This window comes from Lagopus muta, chromosome 8 (assembly GCF_023343835.1).
Source record: "Lagopus muta isolate bLagMut1 chromosome 8, bLagMut1 primary, whole genome shotgun sequence".
Taxonomy (NCBI): Eukaryota; Metazoa; Chordata; class Aves; order Galliformes; family Phasianidae; genus Lagopus; species Lagopus muta.
The window spans coordinates 14,653,385-14,675,187 of NC_064440.1; the positions used below are offsets into that span (position 1 = coordinate 14,653,385).

General features: G+C 55.2%; 1 long non-coding RNA gene across 1 annotated transcript; it reads right to left on the bottom strand.

Moving 5' to 3' along the window:
* Positions 1-1,227: 1,227 nt before the first annotated feature.
* On the bottom strand, positions 1,228-11,090 carry LOC125696551 (uncharacterized). The gene is made up of 7 exons (XR_007378399.1): positions 11,024-11,090; positions 9,929-10,001; positions 7,833-9,729; positions 5,704-7,651; positions 3,571-5,522; positions 1,438-3,389; positions 1,228-1,256 (listed from the first exon to the last, which is right to left on the bottom strand). It is a non-coding gene; the product is annotated as an uncharacterized LOC125696551 (long non-coding RNA).
* Between the last annotated feature and the right edge of the window lie 10,713 nt (positions 11,091-21,803).

Here is a 21,803-nt window from a genome sequence, read left to right on the forward strand (position 1 = left end):
CGCCCGGCAGCACCACAACAGCACCAACGTCTCGTCTTTGGGAACCCAGGGAGCAGCCTCGACCCACCGAGCGGGGAGGTTGCCCCACACGCAAAAGCAGCGCCTCAACCTGCACCCTCTGACGGGACAGGGAGGGGTCATTCCCACCAGCTGGATGGCTAGAGCAGCCGGCTGCAACGCCGCAGCCTCCCCGCGCCTGATTACAGGGCGGGCGGGCCGCTCGGGGGACAGAGGGCTCCGCAGCTTGGGACACACGCCCCGGCTACGGGGCTGTCACGCCGCCAGCGGAACAGGCGCCCACGCAAGAACAGGCCCAAGCCCTGGCTACAGAGCGGCCTCGGCCACACAACCACCACGTGGCCCTGATCCACACCAAGTACAAAGGAGGAAGACAGGACACTCGCTGCGCTCGCGGGACTGAGAGGGAACACCCCTTTTGCGGCGTGCACCACAGTCCTCCGTTCCCCCCAGGGAAGTCGAAGCTAAGCTGCAGCCATCTTGGTGGGGGCCTAAAGGGAAAGCTCAGTCGCTCTCACTCCACAAACACAAACAAGGAAAGGAAGGGCAACGCGCACACACACAGGCGACTTTCCCAAAGGGAAGGACAACGCAGCGCAGCCAAACCCTGGGAATAAACCCACAACCGCGGGCAACAGACAAGAGCCTGTGACCTGTCCCTAGCCTGCACGGAGGCCACAGACCTCAACGTGCCAAGGGGCTTCCCAGCTAAAGCCAAAGGCCAGATGCCGTGACGCACACCCCGAGTACGGGGCCGTCGCATCGCATTGACAGGCCACCTCCAGGCAACGATGATGCCGAGGGGCCGCAGGAGGAAGAGGGGCGGGGAAACGGCACTACCCTGCTTACAGGGTGGCCTCGGGGTCCGGCGAGCTCCGTTTCCCACTCAGGTGCGGAGAGGTGGCTCTCGCCCTGCGTTACAGGGGCCCACGCTCCCCAGGCAGCCAAAGGAGCAGCAAGGCAAAAGGCCAACTACAGCAAAAGCAAAGACCCGAGCCCTGCTTACAGGGAGGTCGCCCAGCACAAAGCCGGCCAAGGCGCCGGCAACGCTCAAACTCAAATGGGACTCAATGTGACTGCCGCCCCGCTAACGGGACGGGTGCTTTGCCCAGGGAGCCTCTCTCCTTCCCCCCCGCGTCTGCACGCTTCCGCATCCTCTTCTTGCTTGCTTGCTTGCGCGCTCGCTCCTGCCTCCCGCGTTCCCACGCCACTTCTCCTTCTCTCTTCCGCAGCGGCTCCTGAAACATCAGCGGGGACACCGTTAGAGCCGCGCAGCGGCAAGCCCCCCACCGGAAGGAAAAGGGAAACCAACCCAACACGGCAGAGGAACTCGGCACGCCACCGCCCAGCCAAGGAAGGCCTTGCATCCCCCCTCCCCGGTTCACGCCAGCAAGAAATACTTGCAGCAGCTTTTCTCACCTCACGGACGCACGGCGCGCTTCCAGCCGGTGCTGCGGGGGATCACAGAGGCGGGCAGACTGGGCAAATGCAGCTGGGCACACACACAGCAGCGGCCAAAGAGGCAGCTTCCCTGCTTACAGGGGACCCCCGGCCACTGCCTCCATTGCAAAGGGCCTGGGACTGCGGGGCACTGTCGCTCCCTGCCTTACAGGGCAGCCCCCATCCCTAGCGGCCGCGGGAGGCTCCTTCTCTCCCACTCCGGGGGCACCTGGACCCGCACCCCGCTAGCGGGGCGGTCACCCCACACAGGCTGCCAGCTGAGCACAAGCGCTCGCGCACCCAGACCCTGATTACAGGCGGGTGGACGACACCCCTGGAGCCACAGAGCTCGGTTTCCCCCCCAGCGGCGGGAGCGACTCTCAGCTGCCAGGCAGCGGGGCGGCACGGCCAAATGCCGCGGTCGGGGCCCCAGCCCTGATTCCGGGGAGGGCGCAAGCCCAAGCCCACGTCTCGCGGCCCCGTGCCTCTGAAAGGCCGGGGCCACATTCCCGCCTGAGTACAGGGGGTCTCTCACAACGCAGCTCACCAAGCCAGCACACGCGGGGGGCACGCGCAGCCCTGCCTACAGGACGGTGCCCCCGCTGCCCACCCTCACCAAGAAGCCCCGCGGAGCACGAGGCTCCCGCCAACGCCTGAGCTACAGGCTGGCCCGCCCGGCAGCACCACAACAGCACCAACGTCTCGTCTTTGGGAACCCAGGGAGCAGCCTCGACCCACCGAGCGGGGAGGTCGCCCCACACGCAAAAGCAGCGCCTCAACCTGCACCCTCTGACGGGACAGGGAGGGGTCATTCCCACCAGCTGGATGGCTAGAGCAGCCGGCTGCAACGCCGCAGCCTCCCCGCGCCTGATTACAGGGCGGGCGGGCCGCTCGGGGGACAGAGGGCTCCGCAGCTTGGGACACACGCCCCGGCTACGGGGCTGTCACGCCGCCAGCGGAACAGGCGCCCACGCAAGAACAGGCCCAAGCCCTGGCTACAGAGCGGCCTCGGCCACACAACCACCACGTGGCCCTGATCCACACCAAGTACAAAGGAGGAAGACAGGACACTCGCTGCGCTCGCGGGACTGAGAGGGAACACCCCTTTTGCGGCGTGCACCACAGTCCTCCGTTCCCCCCAGGGAAGTCGAAGCTAAGCTGCAGCCATCTTGGTGGGGGCCTAAAGGGAAAGCTCAGTCGCTCTCACTCCACAAACACAAACAAGGAAAGGAAGGGCAACGCGCACACACACAGGCGACTTTCCCAAAGGGAAGGACAACGCAGCGCAGCCAAACCCTGGGAATAAACCCACAACCGCGGGCAACAGACAAGAGCCTGTGACCTGTCCCTAGCCTGCACGGAGGCCACAGACCTCAACGTGCCAAGGGGCTTCCCAGCTAAAGCCAAAGGCCAGATGCCGTGACGCACACCCCGAGTACGGGGCCGTCGCATCGCATTGACAGGCCACCTCCAGGCAACGATGATGCCGAGGGGCCGCAGGAGGAAGAGGGGCGGGGAAACGGCACTACCCTGCTTACAGGGTGGCCTCGGGGTCCGGCGAGCTCCGTTTCCCACTCAGGTGCGGAGAGGTGGCTCTCGCCCTGCGTTACAGGGGCCCACGCTCCCCAGGCAGCCAAAGGAGCAGCAAGGCAAAAGGCCAACTACAGCAAAAGCAAAGACCCGAGCCCTGCTTACAGGGAGGTCGCCCAGCACAAAGCCGGCCAAGGCGCCGGCAACGCTCAAACTCAAATGGGACTCAATGTGACTGCCGCCCCGCTAACGGGACGGGTGCTTTGCCCAGGGAGCCTCTCTCCTTCCCCCCCGCGTCTGCACGCTTCCGCATCCTCTTCTTGCTTGCTTGCTTGCTTGCGCGCTCGCTCCTGCCTCCCGCGTTCCCACGCCGCTTCTCCTTCTCTCTTCCGCAGCGGCTCCTGAAACATCAGCGGGGACACCGTTAGAGCCGCGCAGCGGCAAGCCCCCCACCGGAAGGAAAAGGGAAACCAACCCAACACGGCAGAGGAACTCGGCACGCCACCGCCCAGCCAAGGAAGGCCTTGCATCCCCCCTCCCCGGTTCACGCCAGCAAGAAATACTTGCAGCAGCTTTTCTCACCTCACGGACGCACGGCGCGCTTCCAGCCGGTGCTGCGGGGGATCACAGAGGCGGGCAGACTGGGCAAATGCAGCTGGGCACACACACAGCAGCGGCCAAAGAGGCAGCTTCCCTGCTTACAGGGGACCCCCGGCCACTGCCTCCATTGCAAAGGGCCTGGGACTGCGGGGCACTGTCGCTCCCTGCCTTACAGGGCAGCCCCCATCCCTAGCGGCCGCGGGAGGCTCCTTCTCTCCCACTCCGGGGGCACCTGGACCCGCACCCCGCTAGCGGGGCGGTCACCCCACACAGGCTGCCAGCTGAGCACAAGCGCTCGCGCACCCAGACCCTGATTACAGGCGGGTGGACGACACCCCTGGAGCCACAGAGCTCGGTTTCCCCCCCAGCGGCGGGAGCGACTCTCAGCTGCCAGGCAGCGGGGCGGCACGGCCAAATGCCGCGGTCGGGGCCCCAGCCCTGATTCCGGGGAGGGCGCAAGCCCAAGCCCACGTCTCGCGGCCCCGTGCCTCTGAAAGGCCGGGGCCACATTCCCGCCTGAGTACAGGGGGTCTCTCACAACGCAGCTCACCAAGCCAGCACACGCGGGGGGCACGCGCAGCCCTGCCTACAGGACGGTGCCCCCGCTGCCCACCCTCACCAAGAAGCCCCGCGGAGCACGAGGCTCCCGCCAACGCCTGAGCTACAGGCTGGCCCGCCCGGCAGCACCACAACAGCACCAACGTCTCGTCTTTGGGAACCCAGGGAGCAGCCTCGACCCACCGAGCGGGGAGGTCGCCCCACACGCAAAAGCAGCGCCTCAACCTGCACCCTCTGACGGGACAGGGAGGGGTCATTCCCACCAGCTGGATGGCTAGAGCAGCCGGCTGCAACGCCGCAGCCTCCCCGCGCCTGATGACAGGGCGGGCGGGCCGCTCGGGGGACAGAGGGCTCCGCAGCTTGGGACACACGCCCCGGCTACGGGGCTGTCACGCCGCCAGCGGAACAGGCGCCCACGCAAGAACAGGCCCAAGCCCTGGCTACAGAGCGGCCTCGGCCACACAACCACCACGTGGCCCTGATCCACACCAAGTACAAAGGAGGAAGACAGGACACTCGCTGCGCTCGCGGGACTGAGAGGGAACACCCCTTTTGCGGCGTGCACCACAGTCCTCCGTTCCCCCCAGGGAAGTCGAAGCTAAGCTGCAGCCATCTTGGTGGGGGCCTAAAGGGAAAGCTCAGTCGCTCTCACTCCACAAACACAAACAAGGAAAGGAAGGGCAACGCGCACACACACAGGCGACTTTCCCAAAGGGAAGGACAACGCAGCGCAGCCAAACCCTGGGAATAAACCCACAACCGCGGGCAACAGACAAGAGCCTGTGACCTGTCCCTAGCCTGCACGGAGGCCACAGACCTCAACGTGCCAAGGGGCTTCCCAGCTAAAGCCAAAGGCCAGATGCCGTGACGCACACCCCGAGTACGGGGCCGTCGCATCGCATTGACAGGCCACCTCCAGGCAACGATGATGCCGAGGGGCCGCAGGAGGAAGAGGGGCGGGGAAACGGCACTACCCTGCTTACAGGGTGGCCTCGGGGTCCGGCGAGCTCCGTTTCCCACTCAGGTGCGGAGAGGTGGCTCTCGCCCTGCGTTACAGGGGCCCACGCTCCCCAGGCAGCCAAAGGAGCAGCAAGGCAAAAGGCCAACTACAGCAAAAGCAAAGACCCGAGCCCTGCTTACAGGGAGGTCGCCCAGCACAAAGCCGGCCAAGGCGCCGGCAACACTCAAACTCAAATGGGACTCAATGTGACTGCCGCCCCGCTAACGGGACGGGTGCTTTGCCCAGGGAGCCTCTCTCCTTCCCCCCCGCGTCTGCACGCTTCCGCATCCTCTTCTTGCTTGCTTGCTTGCTTGCGCGCTCGCTCCTGCCTCCCGCGTTCCCACACCGCTTCTCCTTCTCTCTTCCGCAGCGGCTCCTGAAACATCAGCGGGGACACCGTTAGAGCCGCGCAGCGGCAAGCCCCCCACCGGAAGGAAAAGGGAAACCAACCCAACACGGCAGAGGAACTCGGCACGCCACCGCCCAGCCAAGGAAGGCCTTGCATCCCCCCTCCCCGGTTCACGCCAGCAAGAAATACTTGCAGCAGCTTTTCTCACCTCACGGACGCACGGCGCGCTTCCAGCCGGTGCTGCGGGGGATCACAGAGGCGGGCAGACTGGGCAAATGCAGCTGGGCACACACACAGCAGCGGCCAAAGAGGCAGCTTCCCTGCTTACAGGGGACCCCCGGCCACTGCCTCCATTGCAAAGGGCCTGGGACTGCGGGGCACTGTCGCTCCCTGCCTTACAGGGCAGCCCCCATCCCTAGCGGCCGCGGGAGGCTCCTTCTCTCCCACTCCGGGGGCACCTGGACCCGCACCCCGCTAGCGGGGCGGTCACCCCACACAGGCTGCCAGCTGAGCACAAGCGCTCGCGCACCCAGACCCTGATTACAGGCGGGTGGACGACACCCCTGGAGCCACAGAGCTCGGTTTCCCCCCCAGCGGCGGGAGCGACTCTCAGCTGCCAGGCAGCGGGGCGGCACGGCCAAATGCCGCGGTCGGGGCCCCAGCCCTGATTCCGGGGAGGGCGCAAGCCCAAGCCCACGTCTCGCGGCCCCGTGCCTCTGAAAGGCCGGGGCCACATTCCCGCCTGAGTACAGGGGGTCTCTCACAACGCAGCTCACCAAGCCAGCACACGCGGGGGGCACGCGCAGCCCTGCCTACAGGACGGTGCCCCCGCTGCCCACCCTCACCAAGAAGCCCCGCGGAGCACGAGGCTCCCGCCAACGCCTGAGCTACAGGCTGGCCCGCCCGGCAGCACCACAACAGCACCAACGTCTCGTCTTTGGGAACCCAGGGAGCAGCCTCGACCCACCGAGCGGGGAGGTCGCCCCACACGCAAAAGCAGCGCCTCAACCTGCACCCTCTGACGGGACAGGGAGGGGTCATTCCCACCAGCTGGATGGCTAGAGCAGCCGGCTGCAACGCCGCAGCCTCCCCGCGCCTGATGACAGGGCGGGCGGGCCGCTCGGGGGACAGAGGGCTCCGCAGCTTGGGACACACGCCCCGGCTACGGGGCTGTCACGCCGCCAGCGGAACAGGCGCCCACGCAAGAACAGGCCCAAGCCCTGGCTACAGAGCGGCCTCGGCCACACAACCACCACGTGGCCCTGATCCACACCAAGTACAAAGGAGGAAGACAGGACACTCGCTGCGCTCGCGGGACTGAGAGGGAACACCCCTTTTGCGGCGTGCACCACAGTCCTCCGTTCCCCCCAGGGAAGTCGAAGCTAAGCTGCAGCCATCTTGGTGGGGGCCTAAAGGGAAAGCTCAGTCGCTCTCACTCCACAAACACAAACAAGGAAAGGAAGGGCAACGCGCACACACACAGGCGACTTTCCCAAAGGGAAGGACAACGCAGCGCAGCCAAACCCTGGGAATAAACCCACAACCGCGGGCAACAGACAAGAGCCTGTGACCTGTCCCTAGCCTGCACGGAGGCCACAGACCTCAACGTGCCAAGGGGCTTCCCAGCTAAAGCCAAAGGCCAGATGCCGTGACGCACACCCCGAGTACGGGGCCGTCGCATCGCATTGACAGGCCACCTCCAGGCAACGATGATGCCGAGGGGCCGCAGGAGGAAGAGGGGCGGGGAAACGGCACTACCCTGCTTACAGGGTGGCCTCGGGGTCCGGCGAGCTCCGTTTCCCACTCAGGTGCGGAGAGGTGGCTCTCGCCCTGCGTTACAGGGGCCCACGCTCCCCAGGCAGCCAAAGGAGCAGCAAGGCAAAAGGCCAACTACAGCAAAAGCAAAGACCCGAGCCCTGCTTACAGGGAGGTCGCCCAGCACAAAGCCGGCCAAGGCGCCGGCAACGCTCAAACTCAAATGGGACTCAATGTGACTGCCGCCCCGCTAACGGGACGGGTGCTTTGCCCAGGGAGCCTCTCTCCTTCCCCCCCGCGTCTGCACGCTTCCGCATCCTCTTCTTGCTTGCTTGCTTGCGCGCTCGCTCCTGCCTCCCGCGTTCCCACGCCGCTTCTCCTTCTCTCTTCCGCAGCGGCTCCTGAAACATCAGCGGGGACACCGTTAGAGCCGCGCAGCGGCAAGCCCCCCACCGGAAGGAAAAGGGAAACCAACCCAACACGGCAGAGGAACTCGGCACGCCACCGCCCAGCCAAGGAAGGCCTTGCATCCCCCCTCCCCGGTTCACGCCAGCAAGAAATACTTGCAGCAGCTTTTCTCACCTCACGGACGCACGGCGCGCTTCCAGCCGGTGCTGCGGGGGATCACAGAGGCGGGCAGACTGGGCAAATGCAGCTGGGCACACACACAGCAGCGGCCAAAGAGGCAGCTTCCCTGCTTACAGGGGACCCCCGGCCACTGCCTCCATTGCAAAGGGCCTGGGACTGCGGGGCACTGTCGCTCCCTGCCTTACAGGGCAGCCCCCATCCCTAGCGGCCGCGGGAGGCTCCTTCTCTCCCACTCCGGGGGCACCTGGACCCGCACCCCGCTAGCGGGGCGGTCACCCCACACAGGCTGCCAGCTGAGCACAAGCGCTCGCGCACCCAGACCCTGATTACAGGCGGGTGGACGACACCCCTGGAGCCACAGAGCTCGGTTTCCCCCCCAGCGGCGGGAGCGACTCTCAGCTGCCAGGCAGCGGGGCGGCACGGCCAAATGCCGCGGTCGGGGCCCCAGCCCTGATTCCGGGGAGGGCGCAAGCCCAAGCCCACGTCTCGCGGCCCCGTGCCTCTGAAAGGCCGGGGCCACATTCCCGCCTGAGTACAGGGGGTCTCTCACAACGCAGCTCACCAAGCCAGCACACGCGGGGGGCACGCGCAGCCCTGCCTACAGGACGGTGCCCCCGCTGCCCACCCTCACCAAGAAGCCCCGCGGAGCACGAGGCTCCCGCCAACGCCTGAGCTACAGGCTGGCCCGCCCGGCAGCACCACAACAGCACCAACGTCTCGTCTTTGGGAACCCAGGGAGCAGCCTCGACCCACCGAGCGGGGAGGTCGCCCCACACGCAAAAGCAGCGCCTCAACCTGCACCCTCTGACGGGACAGGGAGGGGTCATTCCCACCAGCTGGATGGCTAGAGCAGCCGGCTGCAACGCCGCAGCCTCCCCGCGCCTGATTACAGGGCGGGCGGGCCGCTCGGGGGACAGAGGGCTCCGCAGCTTGGGACACACGCCCCGGCTACGGGGCTGTCACGCCACCAGCGGAACAGGCGCCCACGCAAGAACAGGCCCAAGCCCTGGCTACAGAGCGGCCTCGGCCACACAACCACCACGTGGCCCTGATCCACACCAAGTACAAAGGAGGAAGACAGGACACTCGCTGCGCTCGCGGGACTGAGAGGGAACACCCCTTTTGCGGCGTGCACCACAGTCCTCCGTTCCCCCCAGGGAAGTCGAAGCTAAGCTGCAGCCATCTTGGTGGGGGCCTAAAGGGAAAGCTCAGTCGCTCTCACTCCACAAACACAAACAAGGAAAGGAAGGGCAACGCGCACACACACAGGCGACTTTCCCAAAGGGAAGGACAACGCAGCGCAGCCAAACCCTGGGAATAAACCCACAACCGCGGGCAACAGACAAGAGCCTGTGACCTGTCCCTAGCCTGCACGGAGGCCACAGACCTCAACGTGCCAAGGGGCTTCCCAGCTAAAGCCAAAGGCCAGATGCCGTGACGCACACCCCGAGTACGGGGCCGTCGCATCGCATTGACAGGCCACCTCCAGGCAACGATGATGCCGAGGGGCCGCAGGAGGAAGAGGGGCGGGGAAACGGCACTACCCTGCTTACAGGGTGGCCTCGGGGTCCGGCGAGCTCCGTTTCCCACTCAGGTGCGGAGAGGTGGCTCTCGCCCTGCGTTACAGGGGCCCACGCTCCCCAGGCAGCCAAAGGAGCAGCAAGGCAAAAGGCCAACTACAGCAAAAGCAAAGACCCGAGCCCTGCTTACAGGGAGGTCGCCCAGCACAAAGCCGGCCAAGGCGCCGGCAACGCTCAAACTCAAATGGGACTCAATGTGACTGCCGCCCCGCTAACGGGACGGGTGCTTTGCCCAGGGAGCCTCTCTCCTTCCCCCCCGCGTCTGCACGCTTCCGCACCCTCTTGCTTGTTCCTGCCTCTGGCAGCGGCTCCTGAAACATCAGCGGGGACACCGTTAGAGCTGCGCAGCGGCAAGCCCCCCACCGGAAGGAAAAGGGAAAACAACCCAACATGGCAGAGGAACTCGGCACGCCACCACCCAGCCAAAGAAGGCCTTTCCTCCCTTCCCTCCCTCTCCCCCCCACACCAGCCATTCATTTCAAAAAAACTGCTTAGTGCAGCTTTTCTCACCTCACTGGCGCATGGTGTACTTCCAGTTGGAGCTGCAGGGGATCACAGAGTTGGGCAGAGTGGCCAAGTTCATCTGGCAATACAAATAGCAGCAGCCAAAGTGTCAGCTGCCCTGCATACAGGGGACCCCCCATCTGCAACTTCATTGGAAATATAACAGATTTAATTATATTAACTGTTCTGCATAAAGTCAACCTCTGTGCAATCTTGGCACTTCTGTATTATCAATCTTTCCCATCTGTTCAGGAGGTTCTTTTGCCTTTTGTTTCTGTCCTCTTCTGGTTGATTTGAGATTCCAGCTGCTATTAATTCACCTCATTTTTCATTCATCAGTTCATAGACATAAGTGGTGTGAAGTTACAAGGGAATTTTCAGCTTATAGCATCTACTGCTATGGATTATCTTCAAGTAGAATACAAAATTTGGCACTGAAGGCTAAATGTTTCTCTTAGCATCTACTCTTTCTCTGCTATAGAGCTTCTTTCACACACTTATACTATTGAAAACAACAACACCGCTTTACTTCTTCCCCCTTTTCAATGGGGGATGCAATGCAATTCTCGTGTCCTCCCCCATTTCCACCACGCCATTGGAAAACAGAGAGGAAAAGCCGCGCGCTTCAACACTGCGACAACAGTTATTATGTTTTATTATTGCTGCTCGCCGCTGTCTCGGTGCGTCTTCTTCCACGTGGCAACTCGCCCCGCTTGTCGCGCGTGCGCCTCTCCTCTGGGAGCGCGCTCAGAGCTTCCTGCGCTCGGTGCCGGCTCGGAGACCCCAGCTCCGTCCGCCCGCCAGCGGAGCAGAAGAGGCGGCTCCAGCCCCGGCTCCCTCCCGCCATCGAATTTCCACAGGCGGCTCCAGCCCCGGCTCCGTCCGCCCGCCATCGGAGCCCCACAGGCGGCTTCAGCCCCGGCTCCGTCCGCCCGCCATCGGAGCCCCACAGGCGGCTTCAGCCCCGGCTCCGGCTGCTCCCGTCGGAACCCGCGCGGCAGCGGCTCCGGCCCCGACCCGCTTCGCCCCGGCCTCGCCGCGCTTCGTCCTGGCTCCGCCACACCCCTGCCCCGTCGCTCCTCTGCTCCGGAGTCCGCTTACCGTGGCCGCCATCGACGCCGCCTCCGCCGCCGCCTTTCCCTCACAGCACCCCGCTTCTTCTCACGCGCTGTGGAAAACGTCTCTCTCACCTGCCCGCGCGCGCTCCTTATATAGGCATCCCTTCAGCCCGCCAGCCAATAGGAGCCCCGAACGCCGCCGTCGCTTCGCGCGCTTTGCTTCCCGCCGCTCGCTCTCCAATCCCCCTCAGCGTTCCCGCCCTTTCCAGCCGAGGGCAGCCGGGCCGGGGTCATCTGAAGGTCACGCCCGGGGTCACCCAAAGGTCACGGCCCCCCTCGCAGCCGTTGCCCCCCGGCCCTGGGGGCAGAGCCGCCCCACAGCTGATGGCACCTCGCTCGGAGCGCTCGGCAGCGCTGCCCGCGGGAACTCAGTCCTTCCATTTCAGTACTGCTTTTAACTAGTGTTACCTACCGCTACCGTGCATCGGGAACAGCAACACACACAGGTGTTCCTGCCTTAGCGATGCCTGTCCACAGACATCATTAAAACAGAAATACGTACTTTTAAGGAATTCTTCTCTGCGACACCTCCCGTCTCTGCCCCTGCAGCGAAAATCCCTCAGAGAAACTGCGAGAAAGGGAAAATTGTGACAGGAGCTGAGGGCTGCTGTATGGAGGACACCATTTATTTGTCATCTCGGGCTGTTTGTGTTCTGTAGAGCTGCTTGTGTTTTACAGCTTCTTCCCACAGCTCGGCTGGAAATGCCCACCTTTGCTCCATTCCTTTCCTTCTGTCCTTGGCTACGTTCTTCCTCATTGTAGCAATGGTACAAAAGAGGAGTAGGGAAGAGACCAAGCGGTGGATACAGAATAACTGCTGCTCCCACCAACGCCAAAATAGCGTGTAGCAACAGCAGGAACGACTCAGCTGTGAGGAAGAGGTTCCCTGCAGGGAATCTTTTGCCCGGCCTGTAACCCAGGCAAACGGAGCGCCCTGGAGGAGGAAGGCAGCAGGACCTGAGGGAACCGGCTGCGTACAGCTGCTGTATGGCACCAGTGCAACCTGCTGGTTGGCCTAGGCTGCACTGAGCAAAGGCAAATTCTCCTGGGCCACGTGCATTTGCTCCAGAAGTAATGCCTCCTATTTATTTCCACGGAAAACGCAACAGGGAAAGCAGTAACTCTGGTTGCTACAGCAAATCCTCACCCACGAAATGCTCTTTTGCAGCATAGCCACCACCATTAGCTTTGCATTTTTGCCAGCAATACACAGGAGGCTGCGAGCTGTGCTCCTCAAAATCTGTGCCAGCACACATGAGCCACAGCCACCGTCAGCACTGCTGAAGGGCACTGCATGCTGCCACTCTGTGAGCACACACACAAGCGCTCAGCAAGCACAGAGAGCTGCCATTTTCTCCACAGAGAGTTATTCGGTGACACATCTTTGCTTCATGCACGCTGCCTGGGTGTCAGGTACCATTTTGTCACATGCCCTGGACAACAACACGTGATGGAACATTGGTTGGAGGTTCGACCCCTGCTGCCACACCACCCAAATTCACTTTTGATGTCGTGGGCCAACATTAACTCCTTAACACTCAGTGCACTACATGATGTGAAGGAGCAACAACAAACTATCTTAAAACTACAGCAAGGGATTGACCTGAAAGAGCACATGAGAACAGCAATCATAGATTCACACTGAGGCATTGCTCAAGATCTTGTCGCTTTCACCTGGGTTGGGGTATGGTTTTGCCCTGGACTAGCCAGAGCATTTTTCAGGATCAGAATAGTAAGGTGACTGAGGTAGAACCACCATCCCAGAAACCCAAACCACAGCAGAACCGCCGGTTTGTAGTCACCCAAGGATCGTTATGCTTGGACACCTCTAGGAGGGTTTAAGTTTTACTGACCTTTCTAATAGCTCCATTCTAGATTGGATTTGGTAACAACTCATAGAACAAGCCAACTGATAGCTGTGACAGAATGTGTGGTTCTCTGCTGTCAAAATGCACGTTTCCTGTTCACTGTTACAGGAAAAAGTTTCAAAATTCAACATCCGAAGGTCAAGATTTTCAGAAGTACCTCAGCAACTTAAAAGCCTAAGTTCTTTTTAGGCACTTGTAAACAAACTCAGCTTTTATACAGAGAAAGAACAGGTACAGCACCACTGCCCAGAAAATGCATTCCAACACAAAGGAGAGCAGAACATACTAAGAACGTTAACAGGACTTTTACTGTTTTTCAGGCCATTACTCCTGTTTATACATGTGTGTGTATATTATAGTATGTATATATGTTTAAGCTATTTATTCATGAAATGGAAGTTTATCTAAGATCTGCTACAGGTTTTGGTTGTGCTGAAGCTGTGTCTGGAAAGGTGGAGAACAATCATATTTATGCCTTGGAAGACCTGAATCAGGTTTTCCATTTTCTCGTTCAAAGCTTAATTTTGCTTTTAGTTTGAAGTATTTTGAGAAATACCACATAAGATAGTTGAGATTAAGAAGTCATTGATAGCATGCACATTTATTTTGAAGCTCATACACTTCCTGCATGCCCCAATGGGACTGGCTACGTAACACTAAATAATAATAATAATAATACTTATGAGCCACCAGAGGGATTTCTCAAGCTAACATGACATCACAAAGGTTCTCCTCATCATGTCATAAGACAGCAATTATATCACAGTATGTATTAGGGATTATATTCCTTCAGTTCCACCACTCTTCTTACTGCCCGTGATTATTATCTATCACAAACTGAGTTACAAAGCTATGAGATGAGGCTGAAGAACAGCTGGAGAATTTCTTTTTACATTCTTAAATCTACATTTTATGTTACATCCAGAAAGGAAAAAAAGAAATCGATAGACTAGCTTTGGAGGCCATCTGCTGCCTTTCATGGATGCAGCTTGTTCTTCAGGGACTTCCAGGCGCACGCATTACAACGATAACTTGATGGATGGAAACAAGCACAGAGGCACTCAGAACTGCTGACGGTAACTCAATTTAAAGGGACAGATTTCCTTCTGATTTGTTTTTGTTCAGAAAAGCAAACCAGCACTTTTGGGAAGACGGTCAGTAAATGCAGACAACTGAAGAAGTATTGTCTATATTGGCTTTTCTTACAATAAATAAATAAACCAGTGTTTAAAAGTCTGCTCCTGTAAATAGGCTGCACTAAAAAAAAAAAAAAGCAGGGTTGTAGTCTGAAAAAAGGACAACTTTTCCCAGGACATACAGTAAAATAAAACATCTGTCATCTTTTCTTGCAATAATCTATCACTACTCATGAGATGCCTTTACGCAGTAAAAGCTTAAACTGTTTAAACCCACCAATGGAAGAGACAGAAAGCACCAGAGGCAGCACCAACTGCCATCAGCACCCATCAGTGCAGGAATTTTCTGTCCAACTGTGCGACTTGCTCAGCCATAAATCCACTTGTCCTTATTGCCAACACCCCATCCTGTGCTGCTTCCAAAGAAAAAAAATCAAAACAAAAAACAACCAGCAAAACCAATGCATCCCAAACCTACAGAGCAAGGACACGAGTGCACAATTTATTTCTTAATCTCACCATTGAAACAAACAAAAATCAGAACCAGAGAAAATGCTTCCAGACTTCTCTGTGAGCTCTACACTAATTCACAGATCATCAGCAATACAGACGTCTGGCTGAGGAGGTGAAACATCCCCACCTTGTAATTCCATCACAGCTTTCAGCCTAACACTTCTCAGGATTCAAGAATTATTTGACAAAGAACCCTGGCAGCACTGGCAACTTTAAGTGAGACGTGGAAACCTGAAACAAAGTTTTCACCTGGTGCTCTTTACCTTGCTCTACGGACATTTACCTCAGTTTCTACTACAAAGTCACAATAATTATGGAACATGTTAGAAAAAAAGGCATTTGCTAAACTCTCTGGCAGCCAATACCCAATGCATCTACTCGAAGTTTCTCACGTTGCTCTACTCTACAAAGCAAGCAGATAAAATTAAGCAGATTAAGAAAATTAAGCAGAGAAGCCAAGCATTTCTTCAGCGAACTATCAGACACTCATTCTTCAAGCTGCTCGTCCTCCCTACAGTTCAGAGCATCAGGGCTGTGGCTCAATTTTCACATAGAAAAGCCCTGAATATTCCCTTTACACACTCCTCCTCATACTTGTGCATGATTAACAGGAAATTCTATAGCCTGAATCACAGCGCACAGGGCAATGTTCTGCAAGACTGGAATCCTCATAAGGCTAGGATGCGATGATATGCAACTAGAAATAATACTGTAACCCAAACTGAATTTATTTCTATTGGCAGCAAATGGAAGAAATGAAAGGAACCAGACATTAATAGAGCCATTCTCGCACTCTAGTGTCAAGTTAAAATATTCTGGTTGTGTTTTTGGAGTTCAGAATACTGCAGCCTTGCCACGGCTTTGAAACTTTCAAAATCCTACGCTCCTTACATTCAACCAGCTCCCTTCTGTGACCCACAGCATTGGTTTAAGAAGTAGAGAGGCTCAGTGGCAGCTAAGCAAACTGACAGAAGCTCCCAGAGATTCCTTCGGCCCAAAGCCTTTTGGCTCCCCCTTACCTTGATCTGATCTAGCATTAAGGCCAAAAATTACAGGAACTCCCTTGACAATTTATTCTATGGCTTACCTGCTTACAGAAAAAAGCCGTATGTTTTGTAAGTGCCACTTAAAAGGACAAGCTGTACACAAGGCTCCTGGCCCTACGCAAGCTGTTTTTCTTCCTTGAAGCAGAGCATGCCTCCATAGCACAGAGCACGGTTTCCGAAGCAACAATTACTGCAGAAACCAAAACTGGGATCTGTGGTGCAAAAGCAATGTACAAAATGTGTGTAAACAGATCAGAGTTGGAAAGTTGTAGGTGTTTCCTAAATGGCACAGCACAATTATCCCCCCTAAGAGAGAGAAGAACGCACAGAAACACCTCTAGGTTTGACACTTACAAAACTGCAAACGGATTTGTTAAGCAATGTTATCCAACTTCAGGTAAAGGGCGCTGTGCATTCATGAAGCTTAGCATATGGCAATTCTTACCTTATTTTCCAATAATTAGCATCACCCTCCTGTTGTTTTGCCCGCAGACTTCAACATTGAACAGGTTTTCACCGACAATATCAGTTCTCCCAAGAGGGTATAAAGATCACAGATTCGTCAGCTGTCAATGCCACTACCACGTGAAATCCACATTAAAGGGAAAAAAAAAAGGATTTAAGACTTGTTAGAACAAATATGCTGACCTTCACTGCTCAGGGCAATTACACACCAAAGTAAAACAAGGGGCCAGCAAAATCATGGCACTCCACAGTCTTGATTTACCAAAAAAATAGCAGAATGCACTGGAGTAGCATGAAATCCAGAAGCCTTTTGTCAGGCTGGAACATTGCAGGCAGGCTGGCACCTGTTTGTAAAGATACTAAAATGTAACTCTTATGGTCCACAGAATTTGCTGTTAACCACTTTCAAGATACAAAGTGACAGCCAGCTAGATGAATAGGAGAAAGTCTGCAACTATTCCAGCACCTGCAAACAATGTAATAAAAAAATCTCATTGATTGCTGTTATTTATCAGACAAGTCTAAAGGACTTTGTAAAGTAATCATAGCATTGAATAAAGTATCTCTATGCATCACCACAGCAGTAACTCATCAGTTGCATTTCATGAGCACAGCAGGGCACTGAGCTGCATGTCAAAAATGAAAACTTCCTGGGACTTCTTTGGCAGACCACGAAATTGTAAACAACCTGTACAAAACCAATATACTCTCTCAACACCACTGCTTTAAGGGCATTCCTCTCTGAGATGATATGAACGGTTCCTAGGACAGAAGGTGCTGTAAGGATATATTCGGCATACTGCATGTACTCAGAACACAGACACTGTGCCTTTAATGTCACTCGTGCACTGACCTGAGAGCATACTGAGGTAAATTACTTCATTTCAAGGCTAATTTGCAATAAAATAAAATAAAATAAAATAAAATAAAGCTGCACAATACATAGAATGAGCAAATAATCTATAATGAAAATTAGGCCCAAGTTTTCAAATAAAAATCCCACTTGTTTGACAATCTAGCAGGTCCATAACTATCACTGCACACATAAAGGCAATATGGAGGAAACACCAAGTCCAGCAGGTCCCAGCCAGCGTACAGCCTTATCAAAACATCACCACACCAACATTGTCTGCACTGCTACGTGGTCCTCTGCTTAGCATTCAGAGTCACATTGGTCAAGACAAACGTTACATGGTCCAGCACATCTCAATCTTACACATTCAAGTAGAGGCGATTTCTGCACTCCCTCAGCAAGTGGTGGTGTGTGCCACTGATGTGTATCCACAACACGCCAGTTCTCAACCAATTTACTGATTTTAATTACATAAATTGACTGAAGTGGACTGCAATGCAGAAAAGTCTTCTAAGCTTCAGCAATAATACAGCAGAAGTGGATATTGTGAAACAGCCCTATGTCAGAATTAGTACAGAAAGATTTTCTTCAGGCTGACAGTGATTGATTACGAGTGTAGGAGTCTGCTGAAGATTGTTCAAACTCATGAGGACTTTATTAATAGAGGCATACAGAAACACGATGCAAAACAATGGATACATAGGTTCTATTGCAAAATCCAAAATGATCTCAATTTGGTCTCAGAAACTTCAAACATACCTGGGAAAGAAGCCTCACACCTTCCATAATTCACCCATCACTGTCTCACCTGATGTCTATAATCACAGAATCACAGAACTGGAGGGGTTGGAAGGGAGCTCTAGAGATTGCTTCCAAACCCCTTGCCAAAGCAGGCTTCCTACAGCAGGCTGCACAGCTACACCTCCAGAGGAGACTCCACCACCTCTCACCTTAGCCCATTCCAGTGCTCCATCACCCTCCATCTTTCACATACTGACACAGAACTTCCCACGCTCCAGTTAATGGCCATTTCCCCTTGTCCTGTTTCCATGGACCACTGAAAAGAGGTTGGCCATGTCCCTTTGTCTCCCACACTTAAGATATTTATAAACATTAATCAGATCCCCTCTCAGTCTTCTTTTCTCAAGGCTGAACAGACCCAGGTCACCCAACCTCCCTTATAGGGAAAAAAAAAAGTGCTCCAGGCACTTTTATCATCTGTGTGCTCCTCTGCTGGGCTCTTTCCAGGAGATCCCTGTCTTTTTTGTACTGGGGAGCCCAGAACCGGATGCAGGACTCCAGGTATGGCCTCACCAGGGCAGAGGAGAGGGGGAAGATCTCTCTTGCCCTGCTGGCCATGCTCCTTTTAATGCACCCCAGGATTCCATTGGCACTCTTGGCCACAAGGGCATACACAAGGGCTCATGGCCAAACTTTTGTCCAGCACAGCCATCAGATGTCAGTCACTCCTCCCAGCTTTGTAGCATCAGCATACCTGCTGAGAGCGGACACTATCTCCTCATCAAGGTAATTCATGGAGACCCTGAACAAGACCAGATGCATCACTGACCCCCGGGGGAGCACTCCTAGTCACAGGTCTGCAACTGGACTCTGCATCACTGATCACCGCCCTTTCAGCTCAACCAATTCTCAACACACCTCACTGTCCACTCATCTATCCCACACTTTCTCAGCTTCGTTATCAACATGACATGGGAGACAGCATCAGAAGCCTTGCTGAAGTCAACACAGACAACATCCACAGCTCTCCCCTCATCTACCCATCCATCATAGAAGGCTACAAGGTTGGTTGAGCATGATTTCCCCTCGGAAAATCCACGCTGACTACACCTGATAACTTGTCTTCCAATTGCTCAGAGGTGCATCCAGAACAAGCTGTTCTGTCACTTTCCCAGGGACAGAGGGGAGACTGACTGGCCTGTAGTCTCCCGGACCCTCCTTCTTTCCCTTTCTGCAGTGACACTGGCTATTCTCCACTCTTCAGACACCTCTTCTGTTCTCCAAGACCTGTGAAAGATGACAGAGAGCAGTTCAGCAACCACCTGTCAAGCTCCCTCAGCATACATGCACATAGCTGCACCCATGACAGCCTTCTGCTCTCTCAGGCCTCAGAGGGAACTCCAGATACCGAAGCTCCCCACTGCCAATGGTCTGGACTGCCCTTCCCCCCTCAGGATGTCCACTCAGGTGCCCACACGAGACCAGAGAGGTTGTGTCCCCTTGGTCTGGGTTGCTGTCTCAGCCCGGCTGCTGTGACAGGTGCCCACCGTGGTAATTTTAAGAGGCAGCAGCACCATAGAGCTCTCAAAGGAGTAGAGAGGAGGGGAGGGGAGAAGAAGAGGGGAAAAGAGGAGAGGATCCTCCCTGCTCGCCCTCCCTGCCCCATGAGAACTGCCTGTGCTGCCAAGCACGCCCTGTTTGCACAGCCTGCTCATGATGCTCCTGTGTTGCTGTGCTCCATAAGGGGAGCTGCTTTTATACAGGCAGGGCACTGGCTGCCATCACTCCCAGCTCCACTCACACCACAGCAGCACAAGCACGACTCCTGCATAACTGGGACGGGGTGGGAGGGAATCTGGGGGCTGCCATGCTGACCAAGCGCTGCAGTTCTGGGGGTTGGTTCTGTTTACCTCTCTCCAGGATCCCTTGTTGCAGCTGATCCATGCGAGGTCCTCACTGAAAACAGCCATTACCTGGCCATCACTTTTGGGGTAGCCCTCGTGTTTTCACAGTTCGTGTACAGATTAGCAGGAATGTAAATTTGCAACTGAAAAAAAATGAGAGAGATATCTTCAATTTGCAGACGTATGTATCTACGTGGAAGATTTAAGAACAAGTCATCAATCCATTTACTATATTTCCAGTAATGTCATAGGAACTTTGTCCTGTTTGACGAGCATTTGCTGTAGGCTGCTGTCAGACATAGGATACTGGGCTAGCTGAACTTTGGAACTTCATACAGACAGTTGTCAATTTCACATTTGGCTCAAGGCTCTCTCCCAGTGCACCATACATTGTGCCTTTGTTTTTGTATAAATTGAGGCATCTAGACACAGTATTACATTCCTCTAAAACTGCATACTCAATATTTTGTGCAGACAATCCAATTTTAGCTTTTCTATTAGTTATGTACAACGCCTTTCTCACTGCATATAACATAAGAAAACCATTTAGCACCCCCTGCATTTGCTTGGCTTCTCCCTTCACAAAGTGGCGATCACCCCAAAAATCAACAAACACAACTGCAAACTATTTGTTTTGGACAACTTACACACATCCCTTCCTCTTAGCAGCTCCTCCACTGAAGGCCAAAACAAAACTGCAGAGAACCATTCACTCTCAGGATGGCTTCAGCTTTCAACCCTCTGCTTTTTCAAGCAGCACACCAAGGTAGAAATCCCCCATTAGCAATCTGAAAGCACTGCAACAGGCAAAGAATACTTACGTTTGCTACTGCATTTGTAGTATTTGCACACTGTCCCAGCAACTGGTGATTCCAAAAGGAGAAAGCTTTTTAGTCTGCCTTTCAAGCCTTGTAGCAGTGAATGGAAGGCTTCTTTCTGAAAGCTACTCATGTTCTATATGCTGTACTCTGCTTGCTTCCCATGTGCACACAACAGAGCTGCCAGATTTAATAACCACGTCAGCCTACTTTCCCCATGGAGCAGCAGAGATGGCAGGATGAAGATGCTCCCAGTGTGTTAATCTGTAGCGATGGCTCATTAAGCCCTGAATGAACATCGTTTTACTGCTCTTGAAGAAAAAAATAAAATCAGTCAACACCACCTGCAGAAAAACATGCAAAAGGATTTCAGAAACGTGAATCCATACTTGCCTTCAGTGACATTAAAGTACATTATAGAAATGGCTTTTTTTTATTGTCAGCTAACAAATCCTAGGGCTTGAGTTAATTACTTCTCAAAACATCCTGACCTTTAATTATGTATTTTGCCAAGCAACACGTGCTTGTACCCCAGAAGAACAGAATCATTAGCTGACAAATCAGTCGAGAACACTCCTCTCCAGAAGGAATTATTTCCACACCTGTCTCTGCTGACTTCTTTCAGAAAAGCAGAGTTAATAAAAGGGGAAAATTCTCACTTACCATTTAAATCCTCCCATGTACAGCAGTTCCTAAATCCTCCCATGTACAGCAGTTCCTAGAGCTCAGGACTTCCTTATCAGATGTGGTTGCTTCACTGCCTATGCAGAGCATTTCCATACCTCCATCCACACTCAGCTCTGTAGAAGGGAGGGGCAGACAGAACTAACATGCCAAGAGAAGGTGCCAGTCAGACAGTCCAAGTCCACAAACTCAGCATAAACCCAGAAACGTATGGCTGAATTTGCAACAGTGCGGGGATGCTGCAGAGATCATATGACAACCATGCACACCTCTCTCTCATTTCTATTCCCTTCACTTACCCTGTCTCAGCTGGGAGTGGTTTCTGCAGTAACTACAGACAGAATACAGACAGTCTGTTTTCCCCTCAGATAAAGTGTTACTGTGTGAGAAGTGAGGAGGAAGGCAGGCGTTCAGCTTTCATTATGGCACAGTGCAGCAAGCAGTAGTGCATATTGAAGCGCAGAGGACTTTTCAGCCTTGTTATTCTTTCAGCATCAGGGATCTCACTACATTCACCCTGTTCAAAACTGAACTATCAGCCTCAGTGGTGTTTATTACATATTATGGAAACAGCACCACATTAAAATTGAGGAAGTGCCTGAAAGGAGCTGTGCGCGTCAGTGAGGCATGGTGTGCAGTGAAGCAAAACCTTAAAAGGCAAACTGCTGCCTATATGGCTTTCCTCTCAGCTCAGAAAACACAAACCTATCCACAACAACTGCAGGGAGAGCAGAT